At 49.0% G+C, this 18,843-nt stretch overlaps 1 protein-coding gene across 4 annotated transcripts in view; it reads left to right on the top strand.

The window, feature by feature from the left end:
• The window catches only part of LOC113882592, a 46,129-nt gene that overhangs the window by 5,417 nt on the left and 21,869 nt on the right, over positions 1 to 18,843 (top strand). Inside the window, exon 1 of one of the 4 annotated variants that reach the window (XR_003508390.1) lies at positions 17,191 to 17,976. The exons of the other annotated variants lie outside the window; for them this stretch is intronic. The gene's annotated coding sequence lies outside the window, so the exon portion shown is untranslated. Of the gene's footprint in view, positions 1 to 17,190; positions 17,977 to 18,843 lie in introns of those variants that run through there. 4 annotated transcript variants of the gene reach the window in all.

Here is an 18,843-nt window from a genome sequence, read left to right as displayed (position 1 = left end):
GAGTGGGTTGCCATCGCCTTCTCCATGAGAATTGCTTGGTGGTGTGAAAACTCCACCCGATGTGATCGGTGGCCCAATCTCAACCACATACTCTGGACAATCTCAAATGCACCCCAGGTTGGCGGTCTCTGCTATAATTTCCTTGAAGGCCAAGGCCTGTGTGGACTAGTTTACAACACACATCCTCGTGTGGAATCCTTGAAATAGAAACTTGGGAGGAAATTCAGAGCTACTTACAGAATCGTCGTAATGCGCCTTCTCTTTCCATTTCCCTTTAGATCTGTCTTGGGCTGAGCAGTTGGGGTGCAAGTTCTGGGTGTGTTCCCCTCTTTTGTACCCTCCTCGAGCGTTTCTCTTAGATCCCGCTGGCACGGAGAGCTCTCCATTGTGTGTAGGTCATCACTTCCCCTTCTCTCCTTGCTCCCTGCCCCGTGGCCTTTCCCCGTTGCATAGGGAGGTATTCACAGACATTGACCTCCAACCCTGGGTCTCCCCTGAATTCTCTCCACCAGCACCTCCCAACGAAACTTTCTCTACTCTTGTTTCCTTTTCTACCCCCACTTCCTGGCACACTTAGGTCTCAGTAGAATCAACCCAAGAATTACTCTGAATTAAAACAATGTTCAGGGACTTCCCTGGTGGTCCAGTGGTTAAGCCTCCATGCTGCCAATGCAGGGGGCACGGGTTCGATCCCTGGTCAGGGAACTAAGATCCTACGTGCCTCGTAGCATGGCCAAAAAAAAAAAAAAAAAAAAAATAGCTTAAAAAATAAATCAAACAAAAACTAAAAAAAATAAATAAAACAACGTTCAATGGAAAGAAGTCTTTAAAATTCAAGTTAGTTCATTTGCTTTCTGTCCTGGCTGCAGCTGCTTTATTTCGCTTTTCTTTTCAAGTCGGGCAAAGAATGGGGTCGACACTTGTTTATTTTCTATTCTGGAGCCACTGACTCCAGAAGCCGCTGAGTCAGATGCCAGACTGGCTCTTTGGTCAGTGGTCTTACGGTCAGAGCTGGAGCCCTGAGGCGTGTCAGGCTGTCCCCTCATGCCTCTCCTGCCGTGGTCCCAGCCTGCTCTCCCTTATCACCTCCTGGGTCCAAGTGTCAGCCTGGGGGATGACTGTGGTTAGGACCCACGTCCGGTGCAGGAGTGCCTCTGCAGAGCCCCCATCCTGGCCTGGCGGTGGAGTCGAGCACAGAGAGACCACTGCCCACTGCTCGTGTCACGTGAGGAGCGAGGCCTCAAGGAGCTCATGATGGGATTGAAGAGACTTGGCTTTAGAATTACTAACTCTATTGCGATTACATGCATGGCCCCATAGTGGACTGTAGAGATAGGACTCTGGTCAGAGCAGGAGTCTCAGACCTGGCCCCAGCCAGCCTTCTGTGGGAGGGGCACTTTAGAAAGCTGGATCTGGGCTTGGGCCAGGCCCTGTGAATACAGAGGTCCCAGCCTACCTCAGTGGTCAGGCTCAGAAGGGTGTCTTTAATTCAGCCAGCCACGGGGAACCAGCAGGCCCAAGGTGGTATTTAGGAGACAGCATCTGCTAATTTTGGGCACAGAGGTGTTGGGGGAGGCACACAAGGCTGAGATCCAAGCTGTGGGGCACAGAGGATCATGGGAGGCAGAAAGGATCATGGGAGGCAGAAAGGATCATGGGAGGCCCAGGGGGACTGGGGGAGGCACAGAAGGCTGAGATCAAGGCTGCGGGTACAGGACATTGTGGGAGGCTCGGAGGAACGTGGGAGGCACAGAGGATCGTGGGAGGCACAGGGGGATTGGGGGAGGCACAGGGGGATTGGGGGAGGCACAGGGGGATTGGGGGAGGCACAGGGGGTTTGGGGGAGGCACAGAAAGCTGAGAGCCAGGCTGTGGGGCACAGGGGATTATGGGGGACACCAAGGATCATGGGAGGCTCACATAGCTGAGTTCCGGGCTGGAGGCACAAGGGATCCTGGGAGGTACCGAGGGCCGAGCGCCCACTGAGGGTGCAGAGGACGGTGACAGAGTGTGGGCTGGCTCTGCTAGTTGCTTGATGTGTAGGTGGGAAGTGGAGAGAGGAAGCAGCTCCCAGGAGCAGGAGTAAAACAGCAGCAGTGGGATTAGTCAGGAGAGGACAGCTCCGGTCAGGGGTCTTCGTTCAGAGAGATGTACTGCGGGTAGTGCTTAAGAGCAGGGGATTTGCAGGCAGAGAACCTGAAGTTTGAGTCCTCTTCCTGCACTTATTGGGTGGATTTGAACCTAAATTTGCTATTCTGTAAAATTCAGAAAAGTACACCTACCTTCCCAGACTATGGTGAGGATTAAATGCATATGTGCTCAGTCGTGTCTGACTCTTTGGTGACCTCGTGGACTGTAACCTGCTAGGCTCCTCCATCCATGGGATTTTCTAGGCAAGAATCTGGAGTGGGTTGCCATTTCCTCCTCCAGAGGATTTTCCTGACTCAGTGATTGAATCCGCATCTCCTGCATTGGCAGGAGGATTCTTTACCATGGAGTCACCTGGGAAGCCCAAGGATTAAATGAGATGATATTTATAAAATACTTAGGACAGTGGCTGGCACATAGTAAGCACTCAATTAGCATTATTATTACTATTGTTAGGGAGATATGATGGAGAAAATATTGAGAGAAAAGACATTCAACTGGCTGTTGGTAGGGGCATGAGATGGTTTATCCTGGGAGACCACAGGCCTAGTCCTTCGTGGCTCCTGCTCTCTTTGTATCTCAGACCATAGACTCCAGTGGCTATAAATTCCCTTCCATGCTTTGCTGGGGAAGAAGGACCCTTGGGTCAGAGGTTTGGGGCCAGCTCAGAGGGCAAGTCTGGCCGTTGGTCTGAGCCCCAAGGATTTCCCTCTGCCTGAGGCTCCCAAGTGACCAGGGCAAGTTCCAAATAACAGATAAAATGCAAATTAAGGGGTAGCATTATCCCTGTCTGTCTGTACCCTCTCGCCCAAAACCATTCCTTCTCCTATTGCTCAGATAGCTGCTTTGGCCTCCTCAACCTCTCCCCGCCTTTGGCTTTAGCTGCCAAGAGCCCAGCCTGAGTTGGACCAGACGCCAACAGGACAGACCAGGCAGCCAGAGTCCCCAGCTGCTGGCTGGGCTGCCTACCCTAGCTCCGCCTCAGCCCTCCCTGGCCCTGGCTCACAGGCCCAGAAATGGATGAGTTGTCTTACGCTGCTCCTTGGGTTGTCATCGGCAATCCTTCTGTACATTTCTCAGAAACAAAAGACAACATCCCTTCATCTACTTGAGAGTCTCTTTCTTTCTTGGGTTCTGTAAAGCACATGCTGCTCTGCAAGACAATATAGAACTGGGATTATTTCTCCAAGATAAAAAAGAAAATTTGTTTCACTGAAATCTAATTTAGTCCCCTCTACTTCGTTTTCAAGCTTCTGCACAGAAAATAGCTTTGTTTCAATGCTGAATCACAGTGTAATCCTGGAAGACATTTTCAATGGCAAACTCAAAGTATGTTGTGCCTACAATGCAGATAACGCAGTGCGCCGACACCATGCCCAGCCGTCACTGAGCTCTCATCAATGACAGTGACATCGTCTGCCGGCTGCCCGAAAGCACTGATAATAGCAATAAATCCTACAGGCATCCTAATTTCAGAGATGCTGAAGCGTGAGGGGGGAAGGTACACTTTAATAGACAAAAGACAATTGTTTTGCAAAAATACAGTACTTTAGCAGCTTGTATTTCTATTCAATATTCTATCCTCAACACACTTCCATGTCAATATCTGTATCAACACTCTTAAAAATAATTTTGGATACCATTTTCTTTCATTGTGTTCCATTGACTGAACTTATTATTCACCAAAACTGTATTTTGAAGTAAGGTGGTGTTTCCTTTTTTATTCAGAATTGTTGATAATGATGCAAATACCATGTTTAAAGATAAATAATTGCACACATCCTCTGTAATTGCTAAGACTTTGATACTTAATGTTTGATTAACTTTTTAGTTTGATACCAAGAAAAATGAGCAAAAGTATTTCTTGTCTATGAGATTTAAAGTGTTACAAGGTGATCTTTCTATATTTCTATATTAGTTTCCATGTTAGAAAGTCACTGTTGCAACTCAGCTAATACCTCCTCAGACCAAGAATATCACAAATCTTGTTATATGTATCAAGAAACTCTCTCTCCTCTATTAGACTTGTCAGATTTAGCAACTACAAACATAGAATGTCCAGTTAAATTTTAACTTCAAATATATATATTTTTAGGGTAAGTATGTCCCATGCAATATTTGGGGCTTTCTCATACTAAAAATTATTCATTGTTTATCTGAAGTGTGAATTTCAGATAACTAGGGATGCTATATTTTATCGGAGAAGGCAATGGCACCCCACTCCAGTACTCTTGCCTGGAAAATCCCATGGATGGAGGAGCTTGGTGGGGCGTAGTCCATGGGGTCGCTAAGAGTCGGACAAGACTCAGCGACTTCACTTTCACTTTTCACTTTCATGCATTGGAGAAGGAAATGGTAACCCACTCCAGTGTTCTTGCTTGGAGAATCTCAGGGATGGGGGAGCCTCGTGGGCTGCCGTCTATGGGGTCGCACAGAGTCAGACACGACTGAAGCGACTTAGCAGCAGCAGCAGCAGCTATATTTTATATGGCAGCCCTATCTAAACATATCCCAGGAGCCTTAGGATCCTGTGTTACTTAATCCACTGACCTGGCTCAGTTCTTTTTGGAGGTTGAAGGTCAGTGTCCTTAGAGTTACATCATTCCTTGAGCACAGATCAGATCAGATCAGATCAGTCGCTCAGTCGTGTCCGACTCTTTGGGACCCCATGAATCGCAGCACGCCAGGCCTCCCTGTCCATCACCAACTCCCGGAGTTCACTCAGACTCAAGTCCATCTAGTCAGTGATGCCATCCAGCCATCTCATCCTCTGTCGTCCCCTTCTCCTCTTGCCCCCAATCCCTCCCAGCATCAGAGTCTTTTCCAATGAGTCAACTCTTCGCATGAGGTGGCCAAAGTACTGGAGTTTCAGCTTTAGCATCATTCCTTCCAAAGAAATCCCAGGGCTGATCTCCTTCAGAATGGACTGGTTGGATCTCCTTGCAGTCCAAGGGACTCTCAGGAGTCTTCTCCAACACCACAGTTCAAAAGCATCAGTTCTTCGGTGCTCAGCCTTCTTCACAGTCCAACTCTCACATCCATACATGACCACTGGGAAAACCATAGCCTTGACTAGATGGACCTTTGTTGGCAAAGTAATGTCTCTGCTTTTGAATATGCTATCTAGATTGGTCATAACTTTCCTTCCAAGGAGTAAGCGTCTTTTAATTTCTTGGCTGCATTCACCATCTGCAGTGATTTTGGAGCCCAGAAAAATAAAGTCTGACACTGTTTCCACTGTTTCCCCATCTATTTCTCATGAAGTGATGGGACCGGATGCCATGATCTTTGTTTTCTGAATGTTGAGCTTTAAGCCAACTTTTTCACTCTCCACTTTCACTTTCATCAAGAGGCTTTTGAGTTCCTCTTCACTTTCTGCCATAAGGGTGGTGTCATCTGCATATCTGAGGTTATTGATATTTCTCCCGGCAATCTTAATTCCAGCTTGTGTTTCTTCCAGTCCAGCGTTTCTCATGATGTACTCTGCATAGAAGTCAAATAAACAGAGTACAGAGGTGATTATTTCAGTAAGTGCTTCAGATGAACCTAGCTCCAGGGCAGGAATGGAGATGCAGACACAGAGCGCAGACGTACAGACAGAGCGGAGGAGGAGGCAGGGGACCTGGGAGATGCGGCTTGACATAAACACACTGGCACGCGTGTACAACAGCGGGAAGCTGCTGTTCAGCATGAGGAGCTCAGCTCTGTGATGACCTAGACGGGTGGGATGAGGGTCGGGCGGGGAGAGGCTCAAGAGACCCGGGGATACACGCATACATACAGCGGATTCACACTGCTGTAGAGCAGGAACCAGCATGACTTACACAGCAATTATATCCCAATTGCTAAAAAGCATTGTATTTAAGCTTGGCAGTTCTGTTCCGTGGAAGCTGACATAACCAGGAAGAGCAGGGAGAACTGGGGAAGGACCAGTAGACTCAGAGTACTAAGAAAGAGACTTGCGTCCCAGCTCAGCCCTTGCCGCTGTGTTAGCTTCATCTCCCAGGACTTCCATTTTCCTACATAAAAGTATTAAGAATAGCATGACTCTCCCTGGGTTGCTGTGTAAAACAGCAGTGGGCTGATTTCCATGAAAAGGTTTACAAACTCCAAAAACATTGCGAGCTAAAACTCAGGGGGTAAAATCCCATGAGGCCAGAGCTTTAGAAATACTGACTTTCCCCCAGGTTGTGCTTCTGTGATCTGTCTACCAGGATCTGTGCAGCTCACCATCATTAACCCCTTCCCCTCCACACACACAAAGCTGCCGTGAGGGCCCTCCGAAAAGTCCCAGCTACTCTCAGGGATAGTTTAGCTGAAGGTGCGGGCACACAGAAGACCAAGGGGGCAGTCCTCTTCCCCAAAAGCTTCAGGAAAAGCATTCAAGTAGATTCTTGTGTTTTAAGGGCAGGACTTTAATTAGGCCAGGTTTTATGGGATGGCTTATTCAATCAGGACTGTATAAAGGACATTTGAAAATAATCAATAACCCAGACAACGGTTTGGAACCAGGAAAAAAAAATCAATTAAATTAACCTCAAGCATATTGGTTATTTTCGCTGAATTTGTGAATTGGGGAAGATCTCAGCTAGGACCGTCAAAAGGAAGGTCAAACTTCAGCGTTTTGTTAAACTGATGTCTCAAGGGGACTGAGGAACAACAGGCATCAGATGAACATTTAGAACAGACGGCAGCAATCCCATGGACGGAAGAGCCTAGTAGGCTACAGTCCATGGGGTCGAAAAGAGTCAAACGCGACTGAGCAACTTTTTTTTCTTTCTTTCTTTCCCTGGGGGCTCAGACGGTAAAGAATCTGCCTGCAATGCGAGAGACCCAGCTTTGATCCCTCGGTCAGGAAGATCCCTTGGAGAAGGAGATGGCAATCCACTCCAGTATTCTTGCCTAGAGAATCCCATGGACAGAGGAGCCTGGTGGGCTACAGTCCATGGGGTCGCAAAGAGTCGGACACAGCTGAGGGACTACACTTAAAACTGATCAAAATACGTGTAGTTTTGGGCCAGAATAGGCATTCTTAAGCAGCCCACAGAGCCTCAAATCCAGACTTTCTAACATTAGATAATTAATAAAGTCAAAAGAAAAAAAGATCCAGGGAAAAATATTAGCAATCCAGACCACAGCCACATTTCCTCAGTTTAGAAAACATTCATATAAATAAAAACTGAATAATTCAAGGTGAAAATGAAGAAAGGGAAGAATATGAACATGGAATTTACAGAAAAGTAAACACAGGAAAACATGGTTAGCTTCATTCGTCATTATAGAAATGCTGACGAGAGATCAATTCTCAGTGAGTTCATAGGTCAAAATTAAAAAGCTGGTCAATATCCAGTATTGGTCAGGCTGTGGGCAAGATGCCATTCTCAAATGCTGTCGCTGGAAGTGTTACTGGTCTACTTTTTAAAGGATAATTTGACAGTGAATTAAAATTGGAAGTACACCCCTCTTGGTGCAGTAATTCTATTACCGGGAATCTATAAACACGGTCACAAAAGCACACTAAGATGTACATAAAAGTATTCAGTGCAGCACTGTTTGTAAGATCGAAAAACTGGAAAGCAGACTGAAAACCGTGTGGCAGCTGTGTCCTGCTCAGTTGCTTCAGTCATAGCCAGCTCTTTGCCACCCCAGGAAGCATAGCCTGCCGGGCTCCTCTGTCCATGGGATCCTCCAGGCAAGAATATTGGAGTGGCTTGCCATTCCCTTCTCCAGGGCATCCTCCTGACCCAGGGATCAGACCCGTGTCTCCTGCATTTCAGGTGGATTCTTGACCAATGAGCCACCAGGGAAACCGCGGTGAGAGTGCAGGTCATTCCAAATCGCAAGGCAGTTTGGAAATATCTATCAAAATTACAAATGTGCATAGCTTTTGACACACAATTCCACTTTCAGGAATTTATCCTACAGTGTGCAAAATTGCAGTGCTGTTTATATGGCAAGGTACTAGAACATATCAAATATCTATTAGAAATATCAAATTAACATAGGATATATTTACAGAGCAAAATATTCTAGAGCCATCAAAATCATGAGAAGTGTGTGGGGTTTGTTTTTTTTTTTAAACAAAACTGATAAAACAATTTCAAAGATCTATTCTTAAAAAAACTCTTAGAACAATCTTAAAGTTTTACACAGTAAAGGAAGCGGTATACCCAGCAGTGCGTGTGACCTATTTCCATTTCAGTACACCCAGGGCGGGCGTAAACTGTGTCCGTGTTTGTCTAGAAGGATGTCTTAGCAACTGCTCGTGATGGTTTTCAGGGGAAGGCCAATGGTGCCTTGTGGTCTGAGTGGTAGAGACCTCTCAGCTAAGACTTCGTCGTCTCCAAAGGCCCCGATAAAGTTCAATACCTTGGCTGAGAGGGTAGCCCATTCATCCACTAGCACTTCAGTGTAGAATAGTTGATCGTAGTCTTAGCCAGAAACAGAAAGGAAAAGGATCAGACAGTAGTAAGATCTGACCCTTTCTGGTGCTGCTGTTCTATCCACAAGGTTCAACATTGAAATAATAAAAAGGCGCACACAGCAGCTGGTGAGAGCACAGACCTAGCGTGTGCTGGGGAGGGGGTCCTCACAGCGTGTGGCATCGATAAATGGCAGTTTTGATAGTACTCTTATGGTTCCCTTCAGGGTCTGGAGTTTCTGGAAATGTGTGTAGAAGAAAGAATCACTCAGAATATGAGAAAAATTGGGTCTGGGCCCCTCTGCCACAACAGGTTGTATGACCTGGCAAGGCAGCTTTCTGACGCAGGTGTCTACGTCTGCAAAGTGGGGCTGGAGTAATAATAGCTGTGATGTTTAAATGAGACGTCATACAACCAACTAACCTGTACATGAGTATCAGAGCAAAGCCTGTGCCCTACTCAACAGTGAAAACTACCAGAGTAAAAAAATGGGGAGAGGAGCTGAACAGACATTTTTCCTAAGAAGGTGGGCAGGTGGCCAACGGGCACATGAAAAAATGCTCAACATCACTAATTATTGCTGTTGTCGTTCAGTCGCTCATTCATGTCCAACTCTTTCTGACCCCATGAACTGCAGCACGCCAGGCTTCTCTGTCCTTTGCCGTCTCCTGGAACTTGCTCAAACTCATGTTCATTGAGGCAGTGAGGCCATCCAACCATCTCATCCTCTGCCATCTCCTTCTCCTGCCTTCAATCTTTCCCAGCATCAGAGTTTTTTCAAATGAGTTGGCTCTTCACATCAGGTGGCCAAAGTATTGGAGCTTCAGCTTCAGGATCAGTCCTTCCAGTGAGTATTCAGGATTGATTTCCTTTCGGATGGACTGGTTGGATCTCCTTGCAGGCCAAGGGACTCTCAAGAGTCTCAAAGCTACAGTGAAATCACTTCAACTTGTTAGAACGGCTATTGTAAAAGAGACAGGAAATAACAAGTGCTGGAGAGGATGTGGAGAGAAGGGAGGCCTCGTACGCTCTTGGTGGGAATGTACACCGGGGCAGCCATTGGGGAAACAGTATGGAGGTTCCTCAAAATATGAAAATAGAAGTGCCGTGTGACCCAGCTATGCAACCTCTGAGCGTTTGTCCAAAGGATGTGAAAACACTCATTTTAAAAGACACTATGCACCCGTATTTACATTAGCCGAGCCATGGGAACAACCTAAGTGTCCGTCGACAGATGAATGGAGAAAAAAAGTGTGGTGTGTCTGTAAAATGGAATAGTACTCAGCCATGAAAAGATGGAATCTTGTCATTTGCAAAACCATGGCTGGATCTTGAGGGCATTATGCTAAGAGAAATAAGACAGATGTTGTTATTTATACTTGCTAAGTCGTGTCTCACGCTCCTGTGACCCCATGGATGGTAACCCACTAGGCTCCTCTGTCCATGGGATTTCCCAGGCAAGGATACTGGAGTGGATTGCCATTTCCTTCTCCAGGGGATCTTCCCAATCCAGAGATCGAACCTGAATCTTCTGTATCGGTAGGCAGAGTCTTTACCATTGAGCCACCAGGGAGACACGATAAGTCAGATGGAGAAAAACAAACCCTCCATGACTTCAATCAAATATGGAACATAAAAAGCAAAATACAAAATGAATGAACAAGCCAAACCAAACAAAAACCAACAGAGACACAGAGACCAGAGCAGTGGTTACGAGAGGGGTGGAGCAGGGTGGGAAAGCGTGAAATGGGCAAGGGGGCCGCTATGCAGCGATGGGTGGAAACACAGGTTTTCCATCCACAGGAGAGCACACCCCAGTGCATCAGAGGTAGAAATACAATGTTGCACACATGAAACCCAGTGTTTTAAACCCGTGTTACCTCAGTGAAAAAACAGACCTGTGCCCAAAGTTCTGGATAGAGTCATTTCTCCATGTCTCCACTACGTTGCCTCTTGCTCTTTCTTCCTCTTTCTCTTGATGTTTAATTACCAGCATCTTTTATTGGAAGCTGCCTCTCTCCTCTTTAGAAACTGGTGATGCATGACCAGCAGATTTATTTTTGTGAAGGTAACATGTGGCTTTCCCTTTGCTGTATTACGCTGCTTCCCCTTTGGCACGCACCACGCGCTGGCAATGCCCACCGCTGCTCTATTTTGCTCATTTCTTACTTTTGCCTAACGGATGTGATGGCACGTTTAACTGGGTCTTCTCTCTCCCTTCTCAGCCTAGGGCAGGGGGTAACCTCTATTGAATGCCTGCTCTGATCCATTCATGGAACCTTCAGTGAAAAGTGAGACCCCAGCCCCCAACCCCAAGGCAACCATTGTTTCTTGTAGGGACTGTGAACATGGTCACACGTGTGTGCATCATAACCATCTTTAAAATACAAGTTGAGGCCAAATTATTCTGAACCTAGCTCTTTCATCTCACAGCATGTCTTTAAGATCACTCAGTATCGGTACGTGCAGAGCCTCTTTCCTTGGCTGGGTAATAGGATGCTATGTGGGACTTTTCCTATTGCCCTATAATTGCAACCAAGGCCCAGAGCTGTCGATGACCAATGCCAGGGCTCCAGGTGTTCCAAGGGGAGGTCCCATCAGCTTTCTGGCACCTCCTCAGAGGAACCACCCCTCACCCCCACTGCCCCAACCCTGGCCTGTGTGGGGCTGCACAGTGTACTTGGGGAGAAGTCATACTTGCTAGCCCACCCCGTGCGTCCCACCCCAGGCCAAGTGGGTGGACGGGGGGAGCCATCCCCAGGAAGCATTGAGAGGGCTCGCTGAGGGGAGGGGGCCTGCTGGTTGACCAGCCTGGTGCTCGTTGAGTCACAGGACAGACAGCTCCCGGGAGAGAGCCGGACCACTTGACAAGCCGTCTGGCAGCTTGCGGAAAGGCAGTGGGTGTCAGGGCCCCACAGGGTGGAGGGGCCGTGTCTGGGCAGGAAGGGAGGACAGCCTCACCTTCCCAGTTCCCCGAGCCTCAGTGCTGCAAGAGGATCCACCTGAGCTTTCCCTGAACCTCGCCATGAGGCTCAGACCAGGAGACATGGGGCGAGGCCCCGCCGTGCCCTGGGAGGGGCTGGGGGTGTGCACCCTCCAGTCGGGGCCAGCAGGAGACTAGGCACCCCTCCCTGGCACAGCCCAAGCGCCAGGGGCCCAGGGTGAGGCCGAACCCCACTGCCCTGAAAGCCACATTCACCAGCACTCACAGACCACCAGGATCTCCAGAGACCCCTCCCCCAGTGGAGCAGAGACCAGGGACCCCGGCCACTAACTAGTCACCGGGGAATGAGAGGACTCTGCCAGCTGCTGCTCCTCCAGCCCCTAAACTAGAACACGGAGGGGAGGAGGGATGCCAGGAGAGGCCTCACGGTCCCACTCCTGGGGGTGGAGGGAGGGGCCTGAGTCATTAAAGAGGTTGGAGTTTCACAGGGAACAGCGCACAGGCAAAAACGGAGTGTTGCAAAGCCTGCCCAAGCCGGCATAAAGGGATGGTAAAGAGAGCTCCCCGACTCAACAGACGTGCCTTTGAGCAAACTCCAGCAGATGGTGGAGGCCAGGGAAGCCTGGCGTGCTGCAGTCCATGGGGTCACAAACAGCCAGACGTGACGTAGTGACTGAGCAGCAAAAGGGAGATTATGCATAGGCTGGGTGAAAGCAGAGACTTGGTGGGGGGAAGAGAAATGTTATGTCGACATTCCACGACCTGAGTTCTCGATCAACTCCTTCCGTCTGTGTGTCCCTTGTAAGAGTACCTGGAACTTGTCTAAAATGTTCCCCAGATTCATTCGTCTTTTCAAACTATGCTGCCACCAAGTCCCTTTATCCTCCTTGAGCTGTGTCTGGTTTGAGTTACAGCGCCGTGCTAAGAGTCAGATCTGACTTTGTGTGACCCCATGGACTGTAGCTCACCAGGCTCCTCTGTCTATGGGATTCTCCAGGCAGGAATACTGGAGTGGGTTGCCACGCCCTTCTCCAGGGGATCTTCCTGACCCAGGGATGGAATGCAAGTCTTTTATGTCTCCTGCATTGGCAGGTGGATTCTTTACCACTAGCACCTCCTGGGAAGCTGGTTTGAGTTAGTCTCTGGGTAAATTCACATCTCTGAGATGTGAACATCCAGAGCACATCTCTGAATGCAGCCTCTGCCTCTTGGACTGTCGTCCTGACTTAGAATCAAGCCCTTTGGCAGCCAGAAGCTGCGTGTCCCAGACCCAGGGGTTTCCCCTTGCTGATGATCTGAAGGTGGCCGGCTCAGTGTGGGGGCGTGTGTGTGTGTGTGCGCGGGGCGGTTTCCTTTCATTGTGTCCATTTCTGCAAGGAGGACTGAGTCTTCCACACAGAGCACTTCTTCCCACTGCTGGCTCTTTAGCCATGTCCTCTCCCTCTGCGTCTCTGGGGCAGAAATGCTCCTGCTGGTGCCCTTTGAGGTTGTCTGGGCTCCTCTGTGCCATGCTGCTGAGCAGAGGGTGGGTGGCCAGGCAGGCCCGTGCGTTTGCTTCTGACATGGACAAGGTTGTAACTTACAGGACGAGGGCCTCTGAATTCACTGATCTGTCCTGGGTGACACCATCTGAGAAGCCACAGCCAAACCTGTATCACCTTGAACACCTAGAAGAAAACCCGATGACCATTTAAGAGAAGCAAGGAGAAGTCGGTTGCTTTCCAGAGCTTGGAACACAGCGGCTCTACTGGCCACCGGGCCGTGGTGGCTAAGGGCAGGCCCCATCACCAGGCGCTCTCCCCTCGCTGGTCAGAAACCCTGGAGTCTTATTGCTGCTGCTAACAAACAACAGGGATGCCTTGGTGCTGACGCCCTCTGAGCCTCTCAGGGCGGGATCATCCCCCGCCTTGGAGCTCATTTTGAAGCCCACAGATATGCAGCAGCAGAGACAGACAATTCGCAGTAACATTTAGAAAACCCAGTTTCTAGCCATGTGCAACAAAATGATGATTTAATAGATGGAAATGTCGGGCCTGAATATTTTTAGTCTTCCCGTTGGTGTGTGAGTCATTTGGAGTGACAGATTGCGTTCAGAGGGAGAGCAAGGCTCTTACAGAACCCCACTCCTTCCCTAGTTTATTTCCTAACTTTGACTCTGGTGAACCTTCTCGATGATCCTGTGGGAAGCGGCCTGCAGCTTTCCGACCGCCCGTTGCACACACATCCCAGATCAATCACCCAGAGCTGCAGCTGGGCCCCCTGTGAGCTCACGGGTCAGGTCCCTTAGAGGGAAGAGCAGCTCCCGCGAGCTGGCCCTGCCGTGCTGGCACGGTGCGCGCTTTGGGTGGCAGTGGCTGTTCCAGCCTGTTGGCTTCCGTGCCCACCATCTGCAGCTGGCTCTGGAGGAAGGCTTCTTACTTCAGTGGCCTCAGGCCCTGTGGAGTCTTTCGCTGGAAGGTGGCATCGGCCTCCTCTGGAGCAGGTGGCAGGGAGGGGTGCTGGCAGCTGTGACAATGCTTGGACACCCCCACTCTCGTCCCTCGTTCCCAGGAACGAGGCTCCCAGGAGCCCCAGCGGGTAGAATCAGGGCCTGTGACTCAAGTGGTGCTTCTCAACTTGGGCCACAGAATTTGATTCCCGAGGGGCGACTTTTCACTCCCCGTGTGTGGAGCTCAGCCCCAGAGCTGTTCTCATGGTGAAGAGCAACACCAGGGCACTGCTGTTTCTTCTGTTTTTTTTTTTTTTTTTAATTGTGGCTTCAAATTTGTTAAAAGAAATATGTATTTGGCTGTGCTGGGTCTCATTTGTGGCGTGTGGGATCTCTTTCCCTGACCAGGGATCGAACCTGGAGCCTCCTGCGTTGGGAGCATGGGATCTTAGCCAACGGACCACCGGGGAAGTCCCCCCAGCACCATTTCTGAAGGGATGAGGGCGGAAAGGAGGGGAAACCACAAAGAATTCTTCCTGGAGCCCATGTTATTGGTTCATCTCCAGGGTTTACACCCTCACTAGCCCCAGAGAAGAAATAAAAGGCTGAATGGGTGCCTGAGAATGTGAACTGGGAAGTTCTGAAGACAAACGACGGGAGACCAGTGAGGGGCTGTGCTGGGTGAGCGGGCTCAGGCGTGTCCTCTCCCCTTGTGAGCTCGGTGCTTCGGGCAAGACGTCTCCCCTCTCTGAGGCTTTGTTTCCACGCCTGTAAAGCGAGGGTTTGGAACAAGTACTTCCTACTGTTCCATTTCTAAACTCCTCTGAGTAGACGGTTGCTATGCCGACCCGTGGCATTTGGCCATTTCTCTCGCTTCGTGTGTGATTCCAGTGCTTTCTTTACTGGCTTAAGCTAGAGAGCAGTTGTCCTTGGACAAGAACTCTGGGGCCATCAAATAGAGGTTGCTTGGTGACGGTCTGTGCAGCGAGACTTTCTGCTCAGCGTGAGGGGAAAGGCAGAATGTTCCAGGACATTCTCTGATGCCCACGGTAGTTCGAAGGTGGGTGGATCGGGGAGGGGCAGGCGCACAAGCCTGGAGCGTTTGCTTTCTGATGTGAGCTGTAGGCGTGTGATGGAAGGGTGGAAAGCAGAACCTGGCTTTCGAGATTTAAAGGAAAAATTGACTTTTCCCGACCCCGCTCCGTCCGGCATTGCCCAACACTCTCCAAACACCACGGGAATGCTGTTTGTGTGGAGATGAAGAGAAGCTCTCTGTTGACTTGATTTCCAAACCCTGCCTTTTGGAATTGACACAAGGAGAGGGCGGATCGCTCGGCAGGCTTGACCATCCGGTCAGGCTGCTCCAAGCCCCGATTCCAGCTCTCTGGCTCCATGTCCTCAAACAGAAGCTATTGAAACAGGTATCGACAACACAGATAAAAAAGGAGAGCAACATGGGCCTTGAACCCCGGGGCCAAAGGCTCATTGCAAACTGGTCAGCCTCTCTCTGTGGTTTCCTGCCCCCAGGGGTGAAGGACCACAGCTCTCCTCCTCCCCTGACACAGCCGCTTGCGTGGTCTGTCCCCGGGAGGGCACAGGGCCACTTCAGGGACGTGTCATCCGCGCTCCAAGTTGCCCAGAGCCCCGGCTTTGCTGTGACTGCAGACGGAGCAGAGATGCCCAAATCAATGCAAAGACAGCGCGGTATTAAAGCACCAACTCTGAAACCAGACCACCTGGTCTGTGCCTTATTGGCTCCATGATCTTGGATGAGGGTTTTCTTTTTTTTTTAATCTGTGTACCTTGATTTCCCCACCTGCAAAATGGTAATAATAACTTACCTAGCGAGGGTGTTTGGAGGATCAAATGTGTTCATGATTCTAAAGCAGCTTAGAACACCCCCCTGGCACATCGGGTGTTTCAACTGAATCAGAGGTTCTGAAACTTCTGCATAAATGAGAATCTCCAGGAGAACTTATGAGTGGCAATTACAGGGCTCTATTTTCTGAGGGCTTCGGGTGAGAGCCCAGGGTTTTTATTTTTGGCACCCGTCTCTGGGTGAATCGGAGGCAGGTGTCAGCGGTGCCTAGTCCCTGCTGCGCCCACCTCTCCTGCCTGGGCAGTAGGAGCCCCTTCCCTTGGCACTGGCTCTAACTGCCCTGGGGGCTGCTCGAGACTTTGCAGGTGGCGTGTCTGGGTGCTATGAAGGTCTCCCTCTGCACCAGCTGATCTTTTGAGTTCAGTTCAAGTGATCGTTCTTCCAGGAAAAATTCTTTTTTTTTTTTTTTTTAATGTGTACAGCATTGTAGTTTGACATCTATGCCTTACACAGTGTCAGTCTCAGAAGTCGAGTTAGCACCCACTGCCATGCCACTGACTCCCGTCACCCCGGTCACCCACCGCCTAGTCCTCTGTCCTCTGGTAACCACTGATCTTTCTTCTTATCTGTAAGGGTTTTCTATTTTGTTCATGTTTTTGGTGCTTGTTTTAGATTCTACATATGAGTGAAATCCTAGGGTGTTTTATTTAGCATAATAGGCTCAAGGTCCCGCCACATGATTGCAGATGGCAATATCCCACTTTTCAGGGCTGAATAATATTCCATTGTATGCATACACCAGGCTTCCTTTATTCATCTACCCTTCAGTGAACATTTAGGTTTGTTCCATATCTTGTCTAGTGTAAATAAAGCTGCAGTGAGCACAGTGACACAAGCGTCTTTTTGAATTAGTGTTTTCAGATTCTTTGGATAAATACCCAGAAGTAGATAGGTGGATGAGATGGTGGTTCTATTCTTAGCCTTTGGAGGAATCTCCATACTGTTTCCAAAGTGGCCACACCAGTTTATAATTGCAGCAGAGGACAAGGGTCCCCTTTTCTCCACATCTTCTCCAACACTTGCTGCTTTTTATCTCTTTGATAAAAGCCATTCTAACGAGTCTAAGGCCATGCCCCATTGTGGTTCTGATTTGCATTTTCCTAACGGCTGCTGGTGCTGAATATGTTTTCATGTGTCTACTGGCCATGCACATATCTTTTGTGAGAAAATGTGTATTCAAATCCTATGCCCATTTTAAAAATTGGATTGTCTGCTATGTTGGTAAGTTGTATGATTTCTTTATATACTTTGGATATTCACCCCTAGTCAGATATACGACTTGAAAATATCTTCTTCCATTCAGGAGGTCACCTCTTTTTGGGTGATAGTTTTCTTTGCTGCATGGATGTATTTTATTTATTTTTTTTTAGTTCTATTTGTTTATTTTTGCTTGTGTTTCCCTTGCCTGAGGAGACATATCCAGAGAATTATTCCTAAGATTGATGTCAAAGAGCACGCCTGTTTTATTCCAGGGCTTTTATGGTTTCAGGTCTTCCATTCAAGTCTTTATTCCACTTTGAGGTGATCTGTGTGGCATAAGAGGTCTAAGTTCATTCTTTTGCGTGGGCTACCCACTTTCCCAGCACCATTCACTGGGGTGCGTGGTGTCTGCTCTTTCTCCAGGGCACATTCTCGCCGCCTTCGCTGTAGGCTAACTGCCCACACAAGTGTGGGCTCCACTGCTTGTGTGGGCCAGGGCCAGACTGCTTTGGTTACTGTAGCTTCATGTTTGAAATCGGGGACTGTGATATTTCCAGCTTGGTTCTTCTTTCTCAAGATTGTTTTGGCTGTTCAGGACCTTTGGCTTGTTTCTCTATACATTTTATAAATTATTTATTCTAGTTCTATGAAATATGCCACTGGAATTTTGATACAGCTTGCACCAAATCTGTAGATCCTTACCTGAATTTTTGACAGACACTGACCTCTGGGCAGAGTCACAAGCCCTTATCTGCCATTTCAAATTCATTTTTTATAAAGGTGAAGCAATCCCATTTGGGACAAAAACCTTGTCAGATGGCAAAAACCTGACCCGACCTGACTTGGGGCTATTTATAGTGCTTGTTTATCCCATCCGGTGTGTGCGCTCACACGCTTGGCTGCAGGAATGTTGATGGGTGACAGTGCATGACCCTACCCGCTACCGGCGGCATCACGTAAGGGTGGCTGTTGTTTAGTTGCTAACTAGTGTCTGACTCTTTGCAACCCCGTGGACTGTAGCCCACCAGGCTCCTCTGTCCATGGGATTTTCCAGGCAAGAACACTGGAGTGGGTTGCCACTTCCTTCTCTAGGGGATCTTCCCGACCCGGGGATCAAACCTGAGTCTCCTGCATTTCCTGCACTGGCAGGCAGATTCTTTACCACTGAGCCCCCTGGGAAGCTCATTACATAGGTGTGATATCTATATATATAGAATTGTCGTTTGCAGATTCTCTCTCCCTCACCTCCGCTGGGTCACTTCCTTTTCCAAATGCAGAGGTCTCCTCCCACGTCACGCACCAGCCCCAAAAGGACACAGCTGGGCTGCCTTCAGGAATCATCTGCCCCTGTGTCTTTGCTTAGACGGCCACACGCGGCTCAGGCACCTGAAGGTCTCCAGGGAAACTGGCATCTCTTGAACTAAAGTGTTGCTGATCTACGAGGCTTGAAAACCCTGAGAAGGATGAAAAGCAGAGTGAAAAAGGCACTGTGTTCATTTGCTATTTCTTTAGGCCGCAAAGAGAGTCGGCAGGCACCAAAGCACCCGGGCCGAGGCGGCACGACTCTGAGCAGGTCCCCTCTGCAGTTTCGGGTCTTTTGCTGACCGTCTGCCTGTCCCCTGTCTTGTTCTTTCACCAGGAGCCCCAGAGACTCTCTCACAGTCAGCTGGGTCTGGGGTCCCTCGCCAGGCTTGTGAAGTGGAAGATGCTTGTTTGCCCGACCAGTTTGATTATTACTCAGGAGTGGACCAAGGCGGGGAACAGTGAGGGTCATCCCGGCTGAAGCCCACAGATGACCTCCAAGCACTCGGGAACCTGCAGCT

The sequence above is a fragment of the Bos indicus x Bos taurus genome, chromosome 24, assembly GCF_003369695.1.
Source record: "Bos indicus x Bos taurus breed Angus x Brahman F1 hybrid chromosome 24, Bos_hybrid_MaternalHap_v2.0, whole genome shotgun sequence".
Classification (NCBI taxonomy): domain Eukaryota; kingdom Metazoa; phylum Chordata; class Mammalia; order Artiodactyla; family Bovidae; genus Bos; species Bos indicus x Bos taurus.
The sequence above is the reverse complement of the archived record's forward strand: the minus strand, read 5'-3'. Positions and strand labels throughout refer to the sequence as shown.